This window comes from Pan paniscus, chromosome 22 (genome assembly GCF_029289425.2).
Source record: "Pan paniscus chromosome 22, NHGRI_mPanPan1-v2.0_pri, whole genome shotgun sequence".
In the NCBI taxonomy this organism is placed as follows: Eukaryota; Metazoa; Chordata; class Mammalia; order Primates; family Hominidae; genus Pan; species Pan paniscus.
This window is the reverse complement of record NC_073271.2, coordinates 11241277-11266806: the sequence shown is the minus strand read 5'-3', so window position 1 is coordinate 11266806 and position 25530 is coordinate 11241277. Positions and strand designations below refer to the sequence as shown.

Sequence of the window (25530 nt, the reverse complement as noted above, 5' to 3'; positions counted from 1 at the left end):
CTGTCTGTAGGGCTTACGAATGCATATTTAATTTATCACAGTCTGTCTTCAAATCTTACTATATCATTTCTCTGCCTCATGACAATGTACTTCCATTCCTCCTTCCTGTTCTATATGCCACTTTTATACATTCACAACCTCTATCTATTACAAACCCTAGCATATTGTTTTTATTTAAAAATTATCTTTTTTGGGGGGAGTACCTTGTATTACATTGATGGTACATGACAAGGTAGGGCTCTCTAAGCTGCTTCTCTTCTTCAGGGAGTCTGGGATAGAAACCTTGTTGGGAGTGGGAGCTTTTTAGTGTGTTGGGAAATTGAGTTGGGTCAAGGACTCACCAGCAGCTGAAAACCTCTTTATTCTTCTCTTGTTATTGCTGGGACTAGTGGCCCAGGGCTCTTCTCCTTGGTGCCCACATTGACTATAAGGTTTGCCACTCTTGCTGTAATCAAATTCATTATTATACCAGGAAATGAGCTGGATAAAGTGGTCCTTGAGAACAATTCAGCCCCAGCATCAAAAGAGAAATAGTAGGCACCACTGTTAACGTCAAAGGAGACAACCTGGTTCTCAGTGTAGCCCTGGATGCTCCTTACAGGCCCTCTGATACCTGCTATACTATTTTCTTGATGCCATCACAATTGGAGCTTTCTCCAGATGGCAGGCTAGATCCACAACCAACACAGTTGGGACACAGACACAGAAAGCCAAGTTGGAGAACTTCCCATTCAGCTGGTGTAACCTTGCTCACAATCCTGGCAGATTCAGGAGATGCAGAGATGATGTGCTGGGTAGCCCCACCCTGTCATGCCAGTTCCTCAGATGGGCCATTAACAGTCTTCTGGTATCAGTGATCATAAGAACTTTGCTCCCTTCATGATGCCAAAGTTATCCTGGATGACTTACTTATCAGAGGGTGAAGGCAATTGGTGACACTTGAGGCATTGCTGACAATCTTGAGGGAGCTGTCATACTTCTCATGGTTCTTGGAGTCTGGGAGGGAAACTGTGTTGAAGTTGGGAATATCAAAAATGTGAGGGCATCAGTAGAAGGGACAGATGTGATGACCCCTTTGGCTCCACCATTTAAGTGAGCCCCAGGACCAATGGACTCCACAACATATTCAGCACAGCATCAACCCATTTGATGTAGGCAGCATATGGCTTCTGGAAAATAGAGATGGCCTTCCCATTGTGGACAAGCTTCTTGTTCTCAGCCTCAACAGTGCCACTGAAATTGCCATGTATTAAATCATACTGGAATATGTACACCATGTTGTTTATACGATGAAGGAGTCATTGATGATGACTCTTTGTTGAAGTTTTAAAGCCGCCCTAGAGTCCAGGTGCTCTATGTGGACAAATCTGGTGACTTGGACCTTTACCATTATGTCTCAGGTATGTGCCTGGCACTTCACAAGAACACATGGCTGTTTGTGGAACAGAAAGGAGCAGAGAGCCAATTATCTTTTAAGAAACTTAAAAAAGAAGACAATCTCATTCTATATTTATTCATATATTTACCATTTTTGGTGCTCTTCATTCCTTTGTGTAGATTCAAGTTTTTATCTGGTATAATTTTTCTGTGCCAAAAGAAATTCTTTTAACATTTCTTTTAGTGCCAATCTGCTGGTGGAACGTTTTTGCAGCACATGGTTATATGAAATCTTTATTTCATTTCTTTGAAGGGTATTTGTGCTGTAGCCCCAGGGTTTTAACCAGCAGAGGATGCTGTGCCTCTCCAGAGTTTAGGATGAGGATAAGTGTTGAGGTGCTTCCAGCAGACCTCCCAGTTTTCAATGAAGCTGGAGTCCTAGTCTTGGCGCTGAATTTACAGACAGCGTTGTTTCAACTTAAGGCTTGATGAGAAAAGACAGAAGCTGCTCTCCACAGCCTACTAGATAAATAAAAAAAAAATATTACTAGGAAGTGGTAATAGTTTACTTGAAATAGATCAGTAGGAATTTATAGCGTTATTCAAATATTAATTGTTTTTTCCTAGCAAGAAGTTTACTAGTGTGTTATGGCTTAATTTTTGTTCATGAAAAAGAATTGGTCTAGGTTTGCTTTCAGGATAAGAGATAGGTCTCTTTGTCCTCGCTAAAGCGGTACTTGACACTAACGTTTTTCTCTTGAAAATGCCCATAACTTTTTCCCACTTTCTTAGAAGTATGCAGCTATAGCCATTACATTAGTGATTTGGACCTGGATTCCAGAGTACGTGGTCATTTGTCTGAAGATTACGTTCTACTATTAATTTCATTTTAATATATGAAGGTGATGCTTTGTTAAAAACAGAGAATCTTATACTCTGGTATGTTACAGAAAGAGGCTTCACACCTTTAGAAGCCCATGAAATATTTCACATACAGAAACAAACTTTGTAATGATAAGGTGATGACCTGTCCTTATATTATATAATAATACAAAAATTGTAGTGGATTTTGCCAGCATATTTGTTCATCGTATACGGGAACTCATGAATGATGTTGTTACTTTTCTTCATTCTATGACAGAGGTTTTGCTTACTATATTTAGAAGACAATCACTATCAGAGAGGCAGTTGGCATAGTCTTTGGTAGACCTGGCTCCACTACATACTGGTTCTTTGGCATTGGTAAGGTATTGAATCTCTTTAAACATCAGTTTTCTTTTCTGTAACATTGGAGTAACCGTAGTATTTAGCTCATACAGTTATTGTGAGTTTCTTGAGATAATGTGTGGAAAGCACTCAGCACAGCATCTGTAACATTGTGACTCAATAAATGTCAAGGTTTATTTTAATTAACCTTTATGTTCTGTGAAAGAAATACATGATATTAAGTCACAATTATCATCTGCATTCTATGGATACTTCAGGAAGCATGGAGAGAATGCAAAGAGATAAACAGTTAATGATTTTCTAATGTAATGGAATATCCTAACTCTGATAAAGACAGAGTGCATATGATTTCTTGAGGAGTTTTCTGTTGTAAATGAAGACTGATGGTACAATGCAATAGAAAAGCCACTGGGTTTTGTATCAGGAGACTTTGCTTTATCTTGGCTGTATTACTTCCCACCACCTAAGTTTTGCAAAAACACCTGTTATCCTCTTTGGTCATAATTGGAAGATAAACCTCTTCTAGGGTTCCTTGACAGCAGTGGGAAAGTTTCTGATGCATTGTCTGGGAGGGTCACTGGCAGTCATGAATAGATGAGGTTATACTCCTGAAGCAACTGGACTTCACCTGTTATGGACTGAATCATGTTCCTCCAAAATTCATATGTTGAAGTCTTTACCCCAGTACTTCAGAATGTGACTGTATGTGGAGATAACAATCTTAAAGAGGTAATTAAATGTCAAACGAGGTCATTGGAGGTGGACCCTAATCCAATATGACTGGCGTTCTAATAAGAAGAGGAGATTAGGACACAGACATACCCAGAAGACCAGGTGAAGACACCAGAAGACTGCCGTCTACAAGCCAAGGAGAGGGGCCTTCAGAAGAAGCCAACCCTGCTGACAGTTTGAGCGTAAATTTCTAGGCTCTAGAACTGTGAGAAATAAATTTCTGTTGTCGAAGCCATCCAGTCTACAGTACTTCATTACAGCCGTGCTAAAAAACTAATATACCACGTGTCCCCTTTGCTCCAGGTCTCCTTGTCAGCATGACTTCTCTAAGAAACTGGGGACTCTACTATGTGGATCATGTTCATAAACTTATGAGTCCCTTTCATACTTCCCTTACATAAAAAGAGTTAAATCTATAATCTTTGTCTGCAAAATGAAAAACTGCTGGACTGAACTCACATTTGAAAGACTCCGTTTTCCTGTAAGTGCTGAGGTCTGACAATATGTCACGTATTAAAGTCTGCCAAGCTGTGGCAGTGGAGCTATCTTGTGGCTTTTCCCTGCACCATGTGAGCTAAGTTTCCTGTACATAGAAAGATCCTTCTGAAGCAGGAGCACAAAAGAAAGAGACAGGTACTTCTTTTTAGTTTCCAGAGGTTATGTAAATATTAGATCTTGCTGTCTTGTCTACAAGAAAAGTGAGTGTGCCCTCAAGACAAATGTGCTGAAGGAGTGCTTGTTTGTAGAAGCCAAAAGGATCATCCAGATATTCTAAATGTTACAAAAGCTAGTGAAGACCTTGTGTTGTGAATGTTAAATTGCCAGTTGGTTCTTTTGCTGTCAAAGGCAGCAGGCTCTTTTCAAAGTGGGATGACTGTAACAGCATTTAAAATTAACACCTAGTATTTGTTTACTGTTGCTGCTGTAACAAATTACCACAAATTTGGCAGCTTAAAACAATACCCATTCATTATCTTACAGTCCATGAATCAGAGTCCGAGTACAGCATGGCTCAGCTAGGTCCTCTCAGATCAGCACTTTACAAAGGCTGAAATCAAGGTGTAAGTGAGGGTGAGTGCTTCTTATCTAGAGGGTCTGGGGAAGAATCTGCTTCCAAACTCACTGGTAGTTTTCAGAATCCAGTTTTATATTAGAGTCTGTATTTCCCTCACACATGGCCCCCTTAATTTTTAAGCCCAAAATAGGAGGTCTAATCCTTCTTATGCTTTGAACCTTACTTCTCCTTCTGCTACCAGCCAGAGAAAAACCTCTGATTCTAAGTGCTCATGTGGTTAGATTAGGTCTACCTGGATAATCTTTCCTATTTCAAAGTCAGCTGATGAGTTACTTTAATTATATCTTCAAAGTCCCCTTTGCCATGCAATTTAAAATATTCCTGGGAGTAACTAAGGACAAAGATTACAGGGGCCAGAATTCTGCCTACCCCACATCCTCAGGTGACATTCTTTTAGTTTAGTTAAATGAATTTTTGTTTCATTTCTAATAGTTATGAACATATAATAGTGTTAAAATAGTTACCTTGTGACTTGCATAGATTCACCAGTCTTTGCATTTTTATTTTTTTATGATAAAGTCTTCATTTTTCCTCTATAAGCTACATACCAAGGCCCATTTCAATCTTCTCAATACTAACAGGCAACTTCCACAGTTAACTCTGGGCTTCTTGTGTAACAAGTTTGTTACTTTGTCGTTGGTCATGAAGCAGGGCTCCTTAAAGATCTTCAGGTATGGACACAGGTAGAGACAATTCATTTATCCTAGTTAGAAAAATCCACCTTTATGTCAGTGATCCTCAAACTTTAGGGTACATGAAAATCACCTGGAGAGCTTGTTTAAACTTCAGACTGTTGGGCTGCGCTTCTGAATTTCTGATTCAGTATCTATGAGATACTGAATATTAAGATACTGAATATTAAGGATCTGTCTATGAGATAGATCCTTAATAATTTGCATTATTAACAAGTTCCTAGTGGTATTGTTACTACTGATCTAGGGCTTACATTTTGGAAACGCTATTTTAGGTTATTTTATTTCTATTTCTCTACTTATGAAAAAGCACAAATTTGCTGCTTCGTATTTTGGGGGCTACCTGCAACACATGTGTTGCTGTAATTATTTTACACTTACCCCATCAAATAATGTTCATGCAATAGAAAAAACCTGAGGAAAAAAAAGTGACATGGAAAGAAGCTTCTTATTAATGACATTTAGGGCATTTCCTTGTAGGTACCAGGCAAAGATGAATTTATTTTTAATCCCTTATTTTTTTGCTTTAACGAAATAATGACCTATGAAAATTAAGCGTAAGACAATATAAGGAAGGGTAAGAAGGGAGATCCAAAGAAGAAAGCAAATTGTTAACATGTGAATGTTTTCACTGGGAGTAATGTTTCCAAAAAAGTTTTTTGAATTTGATTTATTAGGTTGGTGCAAAATTAATTGCGGTTTTTGCCATTCCTTTCAATGGCAAAAACCACAATTACTTTTGCATCAACCTAATATTATTCTTCACATAGTAAACCAGATATTCTAAAGATATTTTTGCTAAAACTTTCCTTCGGAGTATGGTAAAGTACTTTTGCCCGTGGTATAATTGCCCATACTGGATAATTTCCAGTCTGAAATGTTGGTTATTTCCTTCTCATGCCAGAGGATTTACCAAAAGATTCTTCACAGTGAAGGTAGGGAATTTTCAGCAAATTAGCGTATTATTTCTTGCAGATGACATTTATTTGTTTCATATTACAATATTTTTATGAATGGTAATGATCACTAATTCTAATGATGATGACACGGATGAAGTGCTTGGCATATTTCAAAATAGTAAAGGTGAAAACTGGAATCTGTAAATGGAAACATTTAAAAACCATCCTCTGTCCAATTTGTTGAAGTTGAAAAGACAAACAATATGACAAGACTATATATAAGATGCACTAGGTGTGGGTTTTGGTGGATGGGGGGCATAGAAACCAAATGGAAAACTCAGGGATAGAAGGAAAGAACTTGGATCAAAGACAAGGGAAAAGGTGACAATATTGAAAAGGGTTACTTTGCCTTTTCCCAGTGCTATAGTGGCTTTCCAATTCTCTTCTCTGATCTGTTTTCCTCAATATGGCTCCAACTCAGCTGCTAGCTTCTCAGAACCCAGTCGGGAAAAGTAGAAAAATATAAACCTCAACACATCTGAGATTCTTCAGTGTCCTTTAATGTTCAGGAAATCTGACTCTCAGATAAGTCTGCCCCAATGTCCTGACCATGCGTGTTCAGAAGAAAAAAGCACCAAACGCCATGGATGAAGGCAAATGTGTTTCACACATTGAGATTGTTAAGGAAGTCTAGGATCTATGTGTAATTTTACTACTTAAATTTTATACATGTGTTTTGAGATGAGTTTTAATAAACTGACAATGATATATAACCAATTTGTGGCAAGAATAGACTTAGGAGTCATGCCATATGTTAATATAAAACCTAGCTATGGGCTTGTCTCAGGCTTCATTGTCTGGGACAGTTCATTACAGAATAGGCAGATAGGGCCATATCCTGTGTAGGATAGATCATTTTGTTTGTTTTGGTTTTTTGAGATGAAGTGTCGCTCTGTTGCCCAGGCTGGAGTGCAATGGCACAATCTTGGCTCACTGCAACCTCCACCTCCCGGATTCAAGCAATTCTCCTCCCTCAGCCTCCCAAGTAGCTGGTATTATAGGCATCCACCACCACGCCTAGCTAATTGTTGTATTTTTGGTGGAGACAGGGTTTCACCATGTTGGTCAGGCTGGTCTCGAACTCCTGACCTCAGGTGACCCACCCTCCTTGATTTCCCAAAGTACTGGGATTATGGTGTAAGCCACTGTGCCTGGCGGGATAGATCATTTTTATATAGAGGTGACAATGCATTGGAAACAAGTGAACAAAACTGCCAATCAGTAAACTCTGGGTTTGCCTCTGATCCTAATGATTTGCAGATTCTGGAATAATCCGCAAAATGCTCCCTTACATACACACAGCAAGTATGAGTGAGTGTGTGTGTGTGCACGTGTGAGTGCATGCATGTGCTTGTGTGTGTGTGTGTGTGTGTGTGTGTATTTTGTCAAGGATGTCTCCTCAGGAGCTTAGAAGTTGAAAACTCCGTAACAGAAAGAAGCCAGAAACAAATGTGTGATAGGCTCAACTGTATATTTTCTTTCTTCAAGTAACACATTGCTGCTATAGATCCTGGAAGCAGACAGCATTCATATACCATATTCTGAGGTTAAGTGTCTGACTCATCAATGGGAGTGAATTTACATATGTTGAAATGTCTTCCAAATCAAAACATGGGTCTGTGAGATGAAATAGATAGGCTCAGAATATATGTTTAAAGTCCTGTTGGATAGGTTTGCAATCTATTTGTTTGTCGTATCTATGATATGACACAGTTCCTAGTTACCTCAGAGGCCCATTCCAGTTTGAAGGCTTTCATATTTGGGGAGAAAGGAGGGCTCTTAAACTGACTTAGCCTCTAAGAAACATGGTAATTGAAAGGCAAAAGTGAATGAGGGGGGCAAAATATACTATGGCATTGGAGAATATTTTGCATGGAAGTAAGTACAACAATGTTCTTGTCTACACGTTTCATGAAATACAACTGCCTAAGGACAAAGAACCACTAGTTTAAAGTTTATGTGATGTGCCAGGCACTAGACCAGGTATCTACATTTGATTCTGTTATCAATTAATTTGTAAAACTGAGGTTCAGGGTGGTAGAAAGATTGAGAATCGATTGTAAGTCTGGTTGTATCTGGTTCAAAGCCTGCTCTACATACTGAGCTATTGCAGAAATGTGAAAGAATCAGCCACTAATGACCTGGATGATTTTTGCAGAAATAACAGTGTTCTCATATCTAAAACAATAGATCTCTCTAAGGTTTATTCAGAAAGCTCTGAAAACATGATTGCATTCCTAGGAAGTTAAAAATTGATTTCATAAGGTCATTGGCAAAATCTCCCTTACTACTTTCAGGCTGAGAAGTAATTTCCCCCAAGTTTGTAAAAGCCCTCACACCGATTTAATTTCAGTTTATGCAAAGCCCTTTGGGTGTAAATAAATGAGATGCTTTAATAAGGTAATTTCTTTTAGAAAATAGGTAGCATGACAAATAACAGGACAATTGACACCAGAAATAACTTTCTTGGTTTTACTCATTCTAGACTGCCTAATTTATTTTCACTCCTCAAGAGGAATAAGGAACATTGAGCATGGCCCTAATTAAAGTCTTGTCACAAGTGTGACAATAATTTAGACCTACGTGGAAATTTTGACTCCTGTTGCAAGACTCTCACAGAACTAGCCCCTGCCCGCCTCTCCAGCTTGTCTCCCCCTACTCAGTTGAAGCCACATCAGCCCTTCTTGTGGAGTGTCTTTAGACACTCCAGGCCTCAGGATCTTTCTATTCTTTTTTGTTTGGAATGCTCTTCCCGTAGATCTTTCCATTTCTATGGCTTATTTCCTTTACTCAGGTCTAGCACAGAAGGCTCCTCATTACATTGGAGACGTTTACCCACACCATCTAAAATAGTGTGATCCATCTGCCCCTTCCCACCCTCTCTATCCTGTTGCTCTGCTCTATTTTACTTTATAGAACTTACCTCTTACGTTATATTATATTGAACATTTCTTTTTATTTATTTTCTCCTTTTACTTCCTCCAAAAACTGTAAGCTCCAAGATGGTAAAGAGCACGCTTATTTTATCAGTCTCCTCTAGCCCCCAGAAAAACCCCAGTAATTTCACTGCCCAATCAATGCCGTATTTGCAGCATGAATCAATGGAATATGTGGCTGTGAGTTTGTTGAATGGTAGTTGACCTGGACAAAGCTTCTGGAGATTAAAATCCAAGTGAAAGGGCTACTCAAATTATTATTTATTTTTTCTCTGTCCTTGCCTTAAGTCACGGACTGAAAATTCCTGGGATAGGGTGAAACACAGAAGCTGGCATCAATTTAATTAAAAAGGAGCCATTTTAAAAAGTGGAGCCATTTTGACCCTATGTTAATGAAGGAAAACGAATGTTGCAGTTGGGGCTTAGCTCCTGGCGGTGCTGCTCCTGCCTTGCAGTGCGTCAGGAGCATGTTCCCCTGCACCCAGGCAGGTGGCGCCACTTGTCTGGGCAACTAGGGCACCTCCTACAGGAAGGTCAGACACATAGAACCATTAATGTGACAACATGGAGAAAACCTTTTCTCTACAGTAAGTCTTCAGGAGGAAAAAGCATGTAATGGTGGATACTGGAGTCAGGGATTGGTATAAAACCTACTCCCAGTAGGCCAATAAATGAAATAACTAATTTTATAAGTGATAAGAGATTGAGAGGAGAAAGGTGAGGGAGAGGTGGAAGATGGTGTGTGTCTTCCCATTGCTCATTTATCTGTCTCTCATGCTTGTGTCCTACTGGAGAGAGGGGGTGGTGCCTGAAATGCTTCAGTGAGCCTTAAGTATACTCCCAGCATGTAGGTTTACTCTCCCAATTTTCAGAGTATGCTGTGAAGAAAATGTTCACCTATATTAATGACATTTTGTTTCAAAATGGACCATTTATCCAACACATTATTGAATGCTTACTATACGACAATGTTTGTACTAAGAACTAAGGCCACAGAGTGTAATGAAACATAATTTTTCTCTACAAGGTGAGGGCATATAAATGATGTTATAAATACCATGTAAGTGGTATGAATAAGATGTTATGGGCTCCCCAAGGAGCATGTGTCTATAATTGGGGGAATTATGGAAGGACTCAGTTAGACGGTGGTATTTGAATTTGAAGGATGAACAGGACTTTTGTCAGACAGAAATGTCAGGAAAAGGACATGCCATACAGAAAAGCATGTATCAAAACAATGAATTGGATTTTGGTAATGGTAAGAATTTTGGTTTTTATGTGTGTGTGTGTGTGTGTGTGTGTGTCCCTACTTGAGAGCGTTATGGCATAATGATGGACATTATATGTCAAGGTTTGTTCAAGGAAATCTCAGCTACTCTATGTATTGCAAGTTTGAAATGTTTAATGCAGGGAATTAGAAGTTTATTCTCATTGGAAGGCTTTCGGGGAGATAAAGACTATCTCAGTGCAGAATATTTATTGAGGTGATTTTCAAGTGTTCATTCAGAATGTGCTTCAAATCTCATGACCACCCATGTGTCTGCTCACAATATCTGGGGAATAATGCCCTCCCAGTCTTTGGAATTTGGATTTGGAGGCATTTGCTTTCCATGTCTTGTGTGATGCTTCTCAATAGTGACTCTAAACAAAAACCACATGGGGAAGAGTACTGCCAGCATTTCTTTGTTGCCATCTGCTTTCTGGCAGTGGAAAATAGACCTTATGGGTGCTAAAGTGGTACAGAAATGATAGCAGACAATAAAGCTCGCTGAAAGGCAGGTAAGGTTGGCTGGAGTGCCATTGTACCGGCTTTCATGACATCATATGTGTTTGCACTTCCTCTTGGAATCATTGGAGATATTATTGAATGTCTTAACTCAGGGAATGAAATAATTAATTGAGTTTCGGAAGGATTAATCTATACTTTTATTATTAGAAAAATAACTATTTAAAGAAAAAAATAAGGAATGAAGGAGAGCAATGTGTTAGTGTTGTTTTTGTGTTCTTATAAAGATACCTGAGACTGGGTAATTTACTAAGAAAAGAGATTTAATTGACTCATGTTTCTATGGGCTGTACAAGAAGAATGGTGCCAGTCTCTACTTCTGCTGAGGGCTTCAGGGAGTTTACAGTCATGGTGGAAGGCAAAGAGGGAGTGGGCCTCTCACATGGTGTGAGTGGAGGGAGGTGCCACACTCTTTTAAACAACCAGCAGTTGCATGAACTACCAGAGCGAGAACTCACTTGTTACCATGGGGATGGCACCAAGCCATTCATGAGGCATCTGCCTCCATGACCCAAACACCTCCCATGAGGCCCCACCTCAAACAATGGGGATTACATTTTAACATGAGATTTGGAGGGGACGAACATCCAAACTATATCCAGCAACATATGACACTCTGACATTCAAATTATATGAAGTTTGGATTAAGGGAAATAAAAATGGAAGGTAGAGAAATCAGTTGCTTCCTGAGCTTTGTCGTTTCCCTAACAGCCAAGTTTTGGTTCTAAGAAAATTAAATGAGCACCTAAACACTAACATTGTGCTTCCAGAAAAGAATCACCCTGTTCGTCTCCACTTTCACTCTTCGCGATCCTTAGTCAACTGATCAGAAACAAAATTCTGTCTAGAAAGGTCACCCATGGATTTCTGTAGCAAACACTTTTAACCAACTACTAAAGATTTGCTCCTCTTGCATAATATAGAGGATGCTATGAAGTGGCTGCCCAGGCATGGACTATCATTTCCAACCCCTTTGGATCTAGGTGGGACCATGTCACTGAATTCTGTTCAATGGAATGTGAGTGAAAATATAACAATTCCAAAACTGTCACATAAAATCTTCCACCCCTTCCAAACTCTCTTCCCATCCACTGGCTGGATAAAACTTTCTTGAATGACCTGGCAAGCGACATAATAGAGGGGAGATTCTTCATGAACTTGGGTCTCAGAACCACCTTTACCCTCTAGACCACACTGCCGCCACCACCACCTCCAACTGGACCTTACATGAGCAAAAACGAAACCAACACCACCACCACCACCAACAAAACACTCATATTTTATTAAGCCACTGAGATTTTGAAGCTTTTCTATAATCACAGCTGGTAATATTTTCTCTGTGTTTCTCTGTGGCAATACGTACCACATCTTTAGCACATGATATGGCTATTTAAATGAGAATGCTTTTGGAGTACTTGAAAATATAGATAAGGAATTCAGAAGGCTCTGAAAACAGAATTTTGGAGTTGTTAGCACATAGGTAGTAGTTGAAACCATGGGTGTGGGTAGGATGATTCAAGAAGAATGGGCAGAATGAGAAAAGAAGGCCAAAGAAGAAATCTTGGGGAGTCAAACAGTAAGGTTGCAAGCAGAGAATGAAGCAGTAGCAAAAAGTGTAGCCAGAAGAATAAACTATATTCTGTCCTAGGATTCATGAGGACTCAAGGGAAGGAAGAGTGTGTCAAAGGCTGAGGATAAATGTTTCACTGGAGTACAGACAACAAAAGAAAAATAGCTGTGCACTGAGGAGTGAAAAAGGGAAGTGAAAGTAGAAACAGAAACTGCAGCTGATTCTAGAAGTACAGCAGTAAGGGAAGGAAATACATGCCTTCAAAGTCAGCAAAATAAGCAGATTCATTTTAAGGATGAGGACAAGTTAGACAGGTTTGTAAGCTAAAAGAGAATAGCCATGACAGAGGATACAGTGAAGATTCAAAAAACGGTGGTGAATATTGAAAAGGCCTTGGAGGACACATAATAGAATGCAAAGTCCACAAGGAGAGGGGCTTTGTGTCTTGTTTCACACTGTGTCCCCAGGCTTAGAATATTCTGGCATCAGAAGGCACTCAGTAAACATAGAGAGGAAGAAAGGAAGAAGATGAAATCAGGAGTACAGATTAAAGTGTTATCTTTGGAAGAGAGGCAAGACATCCTTTGGGACAGAAGGGAAGGAGGGAAAGCTGGGGAACATGCAGATAATACAAGAGGTGCGGTTTGTGACTGATGGCTGCTATTTTCTCTGTGAGGTAGGAGGCTTGGCCATCTGTTAAAAATGAGTGGGTGAGTCCAGCTAAGTAATTTAAGAAGAATGGTAAAGGTTTGTACCAGCTACTAGCATGAATAATATGGTTATTTACTTGAAATAAAATATTAGATGGTACTAACAATGCATGCATTATGAAAATTGATGCATTCATTTGAGGTTACTTACTGATTTACAGAAAATAAGCCACTGGGTGCATTCAATCATTTATAAGGTTAGGGGTTAAGTTTAAGACATAAATGTAAATTTGTTTGCATATTATCCAGAGTAAAGTCAATATCCTCTTTGGTACATTGCACAATCTCAGACACTGTGTTACTCTTTTGCTGTGAGCTTTTAAGGTCTACCTTAATATATTAATAACTGTAACATTGTGTAATTATGAACTTCATCATTTGGATAAAATTATGAACAAAAGCAATTGTCCAGAATTCTCTGATTTAGTTGCCATATCTTACATAATGCCTTTTGTGAAGAAAATGTGTGATTAAATTATATGTAAATACTTTAATTTTATAGACTAGAGGTGGCTCTGAATATGTAGATTTCATAATGTTAAATATCACAAAGACTTCTGTGACCATAAAAAAGCTGCTTAATTAAGCATTTTAATATACTGTCAAGGCATGTATATTAAGCAAAAGCAAAAGCTTAATTACTCTTTTACAGACTGAATCCAGACAACTTTGGACATTCCTTCATTTGAAGAATTTTTACTGAACAATTACAGACCATTGATTGATACAGTGAAGATCAGAATGGCATAGTTTTCCTGTCTTCATGGAGATGAATGAATGAACTGTATTTTTTATTAGCCTAAGCATGAATTCTTCCCAAATTTCCCCCATGAACCATAGGATCCTACCTCTTAACCATTTTATGAAAATTCTATGGTGAATTGAGGTCCTCAAGTTGTTTGACAATATCTGATTTTGCCATGGTCATGTGGGAAAAGTAGGCATGTGAGCAAGTCATAGTTTTACTTGTTTGGAAGATTCTTCTAATTATGTCAAGATGAAAGGTTTTATACTGTGTAGAAGGCAGTGTGAGAGAAGTGGACAGTAGAACTCCTATTTGGTGGGCCAGTGGCTATATTTTAAAATATGAAGGATACATATTTGACTGTTTAAGTACAATGATCTGCCATGGATCTATACTTTTGGGCTGCTGTCTTTTAGGCTAAAGCAATTAAAGGCAATGTAATGAACATGGTTATCTGTGGATGTCCCTTTGATTGCCATTGTATTATGCTTTACACTGTGATGGCTCTCTCTTTGAGGAGAGACGCTGTTCCTCCAGGGAGATAAAATATAAAATATGAATCTTACCCTTAAGCATACACTTCTCCCCACTCTCAATATACAGTGGCTCTGGAATTCATGCTTCACTTGGGAGTTGAAAGTTTGCATTTATAATTTTATATTCTTATTACAGGCCAGGCTATTGAGATTAGAAAGTCTTTATTTTTCAGTTGGAGTGTGATGAGCCATATTCCCTATTGTAAACAGCCATATTAACCAAGATAATTTAATTTGGAATGATTGCTTTTTGCCTTTGAGCTGTAGATCAAAAGGTTCCATCATATGTACAAATAAAGTAAAAAAAAATTTTTCTGTGAATGTTACAAAATTTTTTTATTGTGGTAAAAAACACGTAAGATCTTTCCTCTTAAATTTTGGGTGTATGGTACAGCATTGTTAACTATAAGCATAATGTTGTAGAGCGGATCTGTGAAAATTTTGCCTCTTGTATGATTAAAACTTTATGCTCACGGAACAGCAATTTTCCCATTTGTCCCTCTTCCTAGCATCTAGAAACCATAATTTTACTCTATATTTCCATGAGTTTGACTATTTTAGATACTTCACATAGTGGAATCAAGTACTATTTGTCTTTGTTGTACTGGCGTATTTCACTTGGCATAATGTCCTCAAGATATATCTATGTAACAGAATTTTCTTCTTTTTATGGCTGAATAATATTCTATTGTATAAATATATAGTACATTTTCTTTATCCATACATATTGCTGATAAACTTTTAGGTTGTTTCTAATTCTTTTCTTTTTTTGAGACGGAATCTCGCTCTGTCACCCAGGCTGGAGTTCAGTGGCGTGATCTCGGCTCACTGCAAGCTCGCCGTCCTGGGTTCATGCCATTCTCCTGCCTCTGCCTCCGGAGTAGCTGGGATTACAGGCACCTGCCTGCCACCGCGCTCGGCTAATTTTTTTTTTTTTAATTTTTAGTAGAGATGGTGTTTCACCATGTTAGCCAGGATGGTCTCAATCTCCTGACCTCGTGATCCGCCCACCTCGGCCTCCCAAAATGCTGGGATTACAGGCATGAGCCACCGCGCCCGACCAGTTGTTTCTAATTCTTATCTATTGTGAATAATGCTGCAATGAACATGGAAGGGCAAATATCTTCCATGTCCTGATTTCAGCTCTTTTGGATAAATGCCCAGAAGTGGGATTGCTGGATCAAATGGTAGTTTTTATTTTTAATTTTTCTATCAATCTCTATGCTGTTTTTTTTATAGTGGCAACATCATTTTATATTCTCACCAGTAGTGCACACGGTTCAAATTTTTCCACATCCTTGCCAACACTTTATTTTTTTAATTTTTAATTTTTTATAATGACCATCATAATGAGTGTGAGATGATACCTCAGTGTGGTTTTGATTTGCATTTCTCTAATGATTAGTGAAGAATGTCTTTTCATCTGCCTGTTGGTCATTTGTATCTCTTCTTTGAAGATAGTTATTTTTATTTTTATTTTCTGCTATTGAGTTTCTTGTATATTTTTATATTAACCCCCTGTCAGATATATGGTTTACAAATATTTTCTCTCATTCTGTAGGTTGCTTTTGTACTCGGTTGATTATTTCCTTCACTATGCAGAAGATTTTTAGTTTCTGGCTTTTTCATTTGATGTAAATCCATTTGTCTATTTTTGCTTTTGTTACTTGTGCTTTTGGTGTCATATCCAAGAATTAATTGCCAAGACAAATGTTATGAAAATTTTACCCTATGTTGCCTTCTTGGAGTTTTATAAATTCATGTCTTATGTTTAAGTCTTTAATCTATTTTGAGTTGACTTTTGTGCATGGTATAAAATAAGGATCCAATTTTATTCTTTTTGAATGTGAATATCTAGTTTTTCCAGCACCAATTTTTTGATACTATCCTTTTCCCATTGTGTACTCTTGGCATCCTGTCAAAGATCATTTGACTGTATATGTGTGGGTTTATTTCTGGACTCTCAGTATTGTTCCATTAGCCTATATGTCTATCTTTATTCCAGTACCATGGTCTTTTGATGACTATAGCTTTGTAATATGTTTTAAAGTTAAAAAGTTTGAGGCCTCCAGTTTTGCTCTTTTTGTCAAGATTGTTTAGGCTACTTTGGGGTCATTTGTACTTCTGTACAATTTTTAGAATTGTTTTGTCAATTTCTGCAAAAAATGTCACTATGACTTTAATAGGAATTGCATTAAATGTGTAGACTTTGGGTGGTATGGACATTTGAACAATGTCTTCTAATCCATGAACGTGGGAAGTCTTTCCATTTATTTGTGTCTTCTTTTCTTTTTTTAACTTTTTTGAGATTATGTTGTGCTCTTCATTGCCAAAAATAAACACTTTTAAAAACACAACTTCTGTTAATCGATAAATATCTCTTTCTTTCTGTGTTTTTCCAGGCTGCTAATTAACTGCTTTGTGTATGTTCCTCCCTGGAGACAGTGTTAAGAGGTCAGGGCCAGAGCCTTCATTTGGGAGAAATGAAATACTTCTGTGTATGTGGGAGGGGCCCTTGCTCCTGCTGGCCACTGCCACCACTACCACCACCACCATCACCAAACTAAATAATCAGGTATTGGTGGTGAAGGGGTTTGTAACTGCTGGGTAGAGAGTGAAATATTGTATCTACATAGGGGAGAGGGCACAGCCATGGCCTGATGCTCTTCCCAGAAGGTTACTTCTCAAATTAAAGACGCCTGTGAATTTGAAGTGCAAGTAGGACAGACTTGGGGGAAGAACTGGAAGGGTTTATAGGCCCTTTGAATGAAGGCTGTGACATTCAATCCTAATACCAGAAATCTAAGGTACAACTGAAATTATTCCTTTTGGACAGAAAGCGTTTAAAGTAAAGAACTGAACTAACCAGGAGAGAAGTCCGGTTGGCTCCCCTACAGACGCATTAGGAAACAGGCTAAAAGGGATGTTTTAGGATCTGTGGAGCACTGCTGGCAATTAGCAGTTAGGGCCAGTAAAAAACTGTCCTGCTTAAATGCCGCTGGCATCCCTAGTAATCTATTACCCGCTTCTAGTTGGTACTGATGACCTGCCAAGAAGCTCAAGCAACAGTAGACTAGATTTCCAAAAACTAGAAGAGTCTCAAGAGAGACCCCCCCAAATCCAGCTGCTGGCTTGAATCCCCATTCTTGCTGAAGCAGCAAGCTGCAGCTAGTTTATAGTTAGCATGTCACTCTGGATCTCGTGGCTTAATTGAGTTTGTAAATCACTCAGCTTCTTCTTCAATCCAGTGAGGGCTAAGAGCACATGGTTTAAGGACACAGAGAGCCATAGGAATTCATGTTGTAGTAAAACCTTTCTGGCTTGCCCATGGGGTCACAGGGCACCTGTGACTCATCCTCATCCAGCTCCAAGTGCTCACTCTTTGGCCACTCCTTGGGTTTGGGGTACACTGCATGCCTCATGGCATTGTCTGGATTGTATTCAAAAGCCACCCCTGCAGTAAGGTTCAACTTGGCATGCTCCTTGCTAAAACACTTTTTCGTATAGGCTCAAAGTCTCAGCTCCTGGCCCTTTCTCAACTTGATTATGAGAATGTCATCCTGCTCCACGTAGTCATTAGGGTCATCATCTTGTTTCACTGGAATGACATGGGGGCTGTTGGAGATGAGGTCTCAAGATGTGACATGTCAAATCTGGTCGTCATTGCACTGCACATCGAGGGTGAACTCCACCAAGCACTCAGCAGAATTCTTCACATGGGCAATCCCGGGAGGATAGCAGCTTGTCCACAATGTCCTCACTAATGAGGGGAATTAATCTAAGTTTGTGAGCCATGAACTCATCATGAAGAACTGAGGAATTGGCATCAATTTGAACCCAGTCAGTGACTATTATGGGCACCTCAGAGAAGAAGACACTCCGAATCGAAATGGCCACTGCCGCATTGGTGTTCTGGATAATAAACTTGACATTGTGGGCTGGTTGGCTTATGGCATCATGCCCCCTATTTGTGTGTGTGTGTGCGTGTTTTAGCAATCTTTTATAGATTTCTGTGTCTAGATATTTTATAATACTTCTCAGTTTAGATTATTACTAAGAATTTTATTCTTTTGGATTCAGTTGTAAATGGACTGTCTTCTTCATTTTTGTTTCCAATTGTTCATTGGTAATGTACATATACTCAACTGATTTTTGTGTGTTGATTTTGTATCCTGCAACTTTGCTTAATTGGTTCATTAGTTCTAATGGTTTGTGTATGTGTGTGTGTGTCTGTGTGTGTGTAATTGTCAAGGTTTTCTACATACAGCGTCATATTATCTGCCAACAGTGAAAATTTGTTTTTCTTTCTTTCTGATTTGGATGCCTTTTTATTATATTTCTTGCCTAATTTCTCTGGCTAGGACTTCCAGTAGTATGTTGAATGGAAGTGGTCAGAGTGGGCATCCTTAACTGATTCCTGATCTTAGAGGAAAAGCTTTCAGTTTTTCACTGTATAGCATGACATTAACTGTAGCCTGTATTATGTTGAGGTAATTTTCTTCTATTAGTTTATTGAGTGTTTTTATCATGAAAGGGTGTTAAATGTTTCAGATGCTTTTTCTGCATATATTGAGATAATAATGTAATTTTTATCCTTTATTCTGTTAATGTGGTGTCTCATATTGATTATTTTTGTATTTTGGCCATCCGTGTAACCCAGGGATAAATCTGACTTGGTCATCGTGCATCCTATACATTTTGTTATGTTCTCTTTTCATCTTTATTTGTCTCAAAATATTTTTCTAAAGTTTACCTTCTGATTTATTCTTTGACTCATTGATTATTCAAGAGTGTGTTGTTTAATATTCACATATCTAAGAACTTTTCCATTTTCCTTTGCTTTTCGTTTCATTCCATTGTTGTTGGAAAATATAATTGGCACAGTTTGAATCTTCTTAAATTTGTTAAGACTTCTTTGTGACTTAACACGTGATCTATTCTGGAGAATGTTTCATGCATGCTTGGGAAGAATATGTATTCTGCTGCTGCAAGGAGGAATGTTCTGCAAATGTCTGTCAGTTCCATTTGATCTATAGTCTGGTTCAAATCCTCTTATTTATTTATTTCCTTATTGATCTTCTGTCTGGATGTTCTATCAGTTATTGAGTGTGGTATATTGAAATTCCCTACTGTTATTGTGTGTTGTCTATTTCTCTATTAAATTCTTTCATTGATTGCTTCCTATATTTGGGTGCTCTGATTATGGGCACATGTATATTTATAATTGTTACATATTCCTGGCAGATTGACCCTTATATCATTATATAATGTCTTTGTCCTTCTTTGTCTTTTTGGACAGTTCTTGACTTAAAATCTACTCTGTCTGATATAAATTTGGCCACTCTTGCTGTCTTTTTTGACTACAATTTGTGTGGATTATTTTTTCTATCCTTTCACTTTCAGCCTGTGTGGGTCTTAAAGTCCAAAGTGAGTTTCTTGTATACAGCATATAGTTGAGTCTTGTTTTCTTTAAATCCATTCAGCCACTATATCAGTCTTTTAATTGAGAGTTAAATTTATTTACATTTAAAGTAATTATTGATAGGAAAGGACTTACTATTGCCATTTCTTAAATTGCTTTTTAGCTGTCTCGTAGCTTTTTGACTCACTTTTGCTCTCACTGTCTTACTTCGTATTTTTCTGACTTTTTTGTAGTGGCATGTTTTGATTTCTTTCTCATTTTCTTTTGAATATCTGCTATATAGGTACTTTCATTGTGGTTGCCATAAAACTTACATAAAACATGTTATTGTTAAAATAATCTACTTTACACTGATAACTTCAATTCCATACAAAAATGCTTAACTTTTACTCACTTCCCCCATACTTTATGCTATTGATGTCACAAATTACATCTTTTTATATTGTATACCCATTGCTAGATTTTTATAATTATTTCTTATACTTTTATCTTTTAACTTTTATACAATAATTAAAAGATTTATACAGCATTGTTACAATATTACAGTTGTCTTAGTTTGTTAAGGCTGCTGTAATAAAATACCATAAACTGTGTAGCTTATAAACAACAAACAATTATTTGTCATGGTTCTGGAGGCTGGGTAGTTTAAGGTGAAGGTGCCAAGAGATTTGGTATCTGATGAGGGCCCACTTCCTATTCATAGACTATGCCTTCTCTCTGTGTTCTCACATAGCAGAAGAGGCAAGCAAGATCACAGGGGCCTCTTTTGTAAAAGCATTAATCCCATTTATGAAGGCTTGGCTCCCATGACCTAATTGTCTCCCAAAGGCCCCACTTCCTCATACCATTATCTTGGGGGTTAAGATGACAACAAATCAACTTTGAATGCACACAAACATTCAGATCACAGCAATAGTATTCTTTATGTTTTTATGTATTTACCTTTACCAGTGAGCTTTGTATTTATGTATGCTTTCATGCTGCTGTTTAGCATCCATTCGTTTCAACTTGATAAACTCCCTTTAGAACTTCTTGTAAGGCGGTCTAGTGATGACGAATTCCCTCAGCTTTTCTTTATCTGGGAGAGTATTTTTCCTTAATTACTAAAGGATAGTTTTTCTGGATACAGTATTTGTGACTGGCAGGTTTTTTTTCTGTCAGTGTTTTGATATATCATCCCACTTCTCTTCTGTCTTGGAAGGTTTCTTCTGAGAAATCTGGTGTTAGTCTCTTGTTCATAACAAGTTGCTTTCCTCCTGGTGCTTTCAAAATTGTTTTTCTTTGACTTTTGACAATTTGATTATGATGTTGCTTGGTGTGTATTTCTTTGAATTCATCTTAGTTGGAGCGTGCAGAGTTTCTCAAATCTAGATGTCCATTTCCATCCTTACATTTGGGAAGTTTTCAGCCATTATTTTATTAAGTAATGTTTCTGCCCCATTCTCTCTCTCTTCCCCTTCTGAAACAACAATAATGCAAATATTGGTCCATTTGATGGTGCCTCGTATGTCCCTTAGGTTTTCTTTATTCTTTGTCATTCTTTTTTCATTTTGAGCCTCTAGCAGATAATTTCACATGACTCATATTCAAGTTTGCTGATGTTTTCTTCTGAATATCAAGTCTGCCATTAAACTTCTGTAGTGAATTTTGCAGTTTATTTTCTTTTTCAGCTCCAAAACTTCTTTTTTATATTTTCTGTATCTTTCTTAATACTTTATTCTGTTCGTTTGTTATTTCTTTGAGCTCAGTGGGCATCTTTATGAAAATTATTTTGAATTCTCTTTCAAGTTGTCCACATACCTCTTTGTAGGTCCAGTTTCTGGAGATTTAGTTTATTCCTTTGATTGAGCCATGTTTCCTTGTTTTTTCATGCACCTTGTAGCTTTGTATTAGGATCTGTCACTTCTCCCAGTCTTCAGACTGGCTTTGTTTAGATAAGACTCCCACTAAGTAGCCCAGAAAGAGATTCTGGAATCCTCTGAAACTTTTTGGGGTATCTGGGCCTGTGCATGCAATTTCTCAGAGAGGCTTACTGTGTTTTTTGTTTCCCCTCAGGAACTCATTATCTTTTCTGATGTCTGTCTGTGCCACCACAAGTTCTCTGGTTCTACAGCTGCAAGTTTCCCACTCTCTTTTGTTGTCAGTGGCTGGCAAATATCCAGGGCATGCAAGCTTCCTATCAGTACACTGAGTAAGGTGAGACAGATATCAGTTTCTCAGAAGCTGGTGTTCCAAGAAGCTAGAATGACAGACTCATTTCTCGCTCCTTTCTCCTTCCCTCTTGAAGGAGAAGCCTTGAGTTGTGCATCTTCTCTTGATTTTACTGAGGTATGGTAGCTATAGCAAACTGCCTACTGCCTTTTTTTTTAACTTTTGCTCTCAGTGGCTCCAAGGCATCGAAACTATGCTAATTCCATGAGTGCTCCAAGTGAGGCAAGACAGAAACTAGTCCCTTGGGCAGCCCTCTGAAGAGCCAGAATGCCAACACATGCTCCACTCTTCTCCCTCCTTGCCAAGGAAGAAGTCTTAACTTGTGCACTTCCTCCCCCAATTGTGCCATGCTGTGCCAACCATATCAAGCCACCTGCTGCTTTCCATTGTCCTCAGTGAACCCCAGACATTCAAATTATGCTAGTTCTGTGGGCACACCAATCAAGGAAGTAAGAGACCAGTTTCTTGGGCAGCTCTCTGAAAAGCTGGAATGTTGGAGGCATGCTCTATTCTTTTCTCCCAGAGGAAAAAGATGTGAAGAGGCATTCTGTCTTGGCACTGAGCTGTGCTAACTTGGGGGAGAGGCTGACGCAGGTAAACGAAATTGCTCTTCTTACTCAATTCAATTTGACTATTCTGTACTTTGTGCACACTTGGAATACTGCAACATCTTAATTGGAGTCTGGAATTCATATAAAAATGTTTAGTGTGTACATTTGTGAGCAATTCGTGTTTCTGTGTGGGAATGAAGGCTGGGACTTCCTATTCAGCCATATATAGTTAATTATGTGGTTAACTACCTTTATTCAGATCACTCATGTTATCAAGAAACTATCCATTAACAAAATTCTCACTTGAAAAGTATTTTTCTGGAAAAAATACTTTTTTATTTAGTGTCTAGGTGTACAATCTCTACTTGGTATGGAGGAAGTCTTGTTTACATTGAAATACGTACTATAAATAGGATATAAGTAGATAAAAGGGGGCTATATCTTGGGCTCTTCACTTGGAAGCTTTAATTTCAGCTTTAATTTGAACAGATCTCTCATTGTTCTGAAACATCCCTCTCCCAGGAGAAGATGGTTGGGTTTAGTGTAGGGGTGAAGACATGTTCAGAAGAGGGAATTTTTACTTAGGGATTGCAGAGTTAAGGTTTTAACAATATATTTCCAACTTTGATGATGCAACATACAATTTTTGTCATTTTAATGGAAGACAATAAATTTTATGTCCAGATATTCAGAAAAGGGAGGAATTGTTATTTTGTTTGTGTGTATTTTCCTCTTTCTCCTTTGCTCCCCTTCTTGCTGGGAGTTCCCATACCCATTTCCTTCATATTGGTCTGCTTGTTGCCATCTCTTCCTGTTGAATGCTTTCATGAATTTTATATTTCCCCTTGTAGATTGTCATGCAAGCACTGCTTATTATTTCTTGTTTATCTTTCTTCTCCAATGACCATTGTGTTTTCCTTTTCTCCTTTATCTGACCCTTCCTTTCTCTTCTTTAGAATAGTTGCTTACTGCTTACAGGAGTGCTTTGAATGCTAATGCTATAATTCAGACACTGATTTTTAAGCAGAATCCAAAGATTACATTTGAGGCTGGCCTGACTCAGTATCTGCCATATGCCACTAAAATAATCTATTGTTTATTACTGTTTTATTGTGTTCTTATACAGTTTTATACTGCTTGGGTGTGATCTGGCACTGTTAGCTTTATCCACTTCAAAATTAACCAAGCCATCTGGAGGAGTATAATTTAGAGGGGGAGCACATGGGTTTGTGAATGCTGACATCTTGATTGTGCTCTGAGGGTGTCTCTTATGTTTCTTCATACTCCAGTTTCACCCAAATAAAGCACAAAAATTAAATCACACATCTACTCGCACTTCCCCACATATACATTTTGCAGGCTTCACTGAAATATCAAGAGAACGAAAACAATAGTCTTTTGAGTTCCTTTAAATCATAACAAGTTTGTGGTATTTAAATATATTCAAGCATGAAGTGATATTTAAACAATGCCTTGATAGTTTTTTCCCAGTATAATTTCTCATATTTTTTCTCATTTTATTGCCTAAGTATTTTATTTATTTGTTTTCTCCCTCCCTTTCTTCCTCTTTTTTCCTTCTCCTTTCATTCCTTTCCTTTCTTCTCCTCTTCCCTCCTTTCCTGTTCTCTCCTCTCCTTTTTTTTCCTTTTTTCTCCTTTCATCTACAAATTCTTGTGAAGCAAATTGTTAGCCAGAGTCAAAGATTTCAGTGATGAACAAGATAGGCAAGGAGATGTTTGATAGGAGGACACACACAATATATAGACATAAATAATAAATAATATATATTATTTCTATACTTAGTTAAATGAAAATAAGTTATAGTTATTTGAAAGAGATTGGTAAATGAGAGTAAGGTAGCTATTTTTCTATAGAAAGTAAAGTAAGGCATCTCTGAGCAGGTAGCATCTGAGCTGACACCTAAACAACAAGAAATATTCAACAACAAGAGGACCTAGGACTCAGTATTTCAGGCAGACAAACAGCAAATGTGAGCTTCACAGGGTTTAAGAACAATCTAGGAACAGTGAATAAAAGGAAAAAGGAAAAGACAGGAGTTTAAAGAGGTAGGCAGGGTTCCGTTCATGTTCACAATGCTGAAGGTCACGAGGACGGGGTTAGATTTTATTCCAATTGTAAGAAGAGACTATTGGAGGATTTTAGGCAGGGAAGCGATGTGATTTGATTTTTGTTTTAAAAAGATCACTATGGCTTCTGCATAGTGGATGAGGAAAACAAAGCAAGACACATTAAATGGTTTGTCCTAGACTACAAGGTAAATCACAGAACAAGAACTGTCTTCTGACTCCAAATCCAGCCTTTTTCATCATTTACCTTGTGACCTCATCATTTTCTATTTTTTAAAAATCATTTTGTCCTCCAGACATGATCTTCATTTCTACCTTCTCAGATTATTCTAGCAGTTACTAAATTACGTTTTTATTTATTCTTCTCACAGATTGACCTTGCTAGGTTATAGAGGCATGTTCTATCATCTTTATTAAGGTATGCCATTTAGTGAGGGTATGCTTAGTGCAGGTTGTATGTATAATTAAATGTACAATTATGATCCTACAATAAAACACAACAGATTAATAACTTTCCTACTGAGAGGAAACTGAAAAGTAGGACAATAGTAAAAGAAAACTAATTCTTTATGTTTGTAAGTGATTTTCATCAATGGCTTCCACTAATTCTTTTCAATTTTCCAAATAAATAAAACTTAAGTAACTTTTAATTTTCTTTTATAAAGTCAACTCTTGTCTAGAGAAATTTGGGGGTGAGGGGGATAATCCATGCATAATTTAAAAATGGAAATTTTAGATGAAGGATGGATACTGTGTTTCTATCTTAATTTAGATAAAGTGAAACAATAAAACTGTGACCAGTCTTTGCATTTATTATTTTTTTCATTAATTTGTTTACTCATTCATTTCTTCATTCAAAAAAACTTTACCACATTCTTATGTGCCAGGCATGGAAACTCTCATGTATTTGACAT

General features: G+C 37.8%; 1 protein-coding gene and 1 pseudogene across 1 annotated transcript in view; one reads left to right on the top strand and one right to left on the bottom strand.

Annotated features, from left to right (window-relative positions):
* Positions 1-25530, top strand: part of NRIP1 (nuclear receptor interacting protein 1) — a 332678-nt gene that overhangs the window by 285158 nt on the left and 21990 nt on the right. The gene's annotated exons all lie outside the window — the stretch shown is intronic.
* On the bottom strand, positions 17514-23772 carry LOC100971236 (DNA-directed RNA polymerase II subunit RPB3-like; annotated as a pseudogene).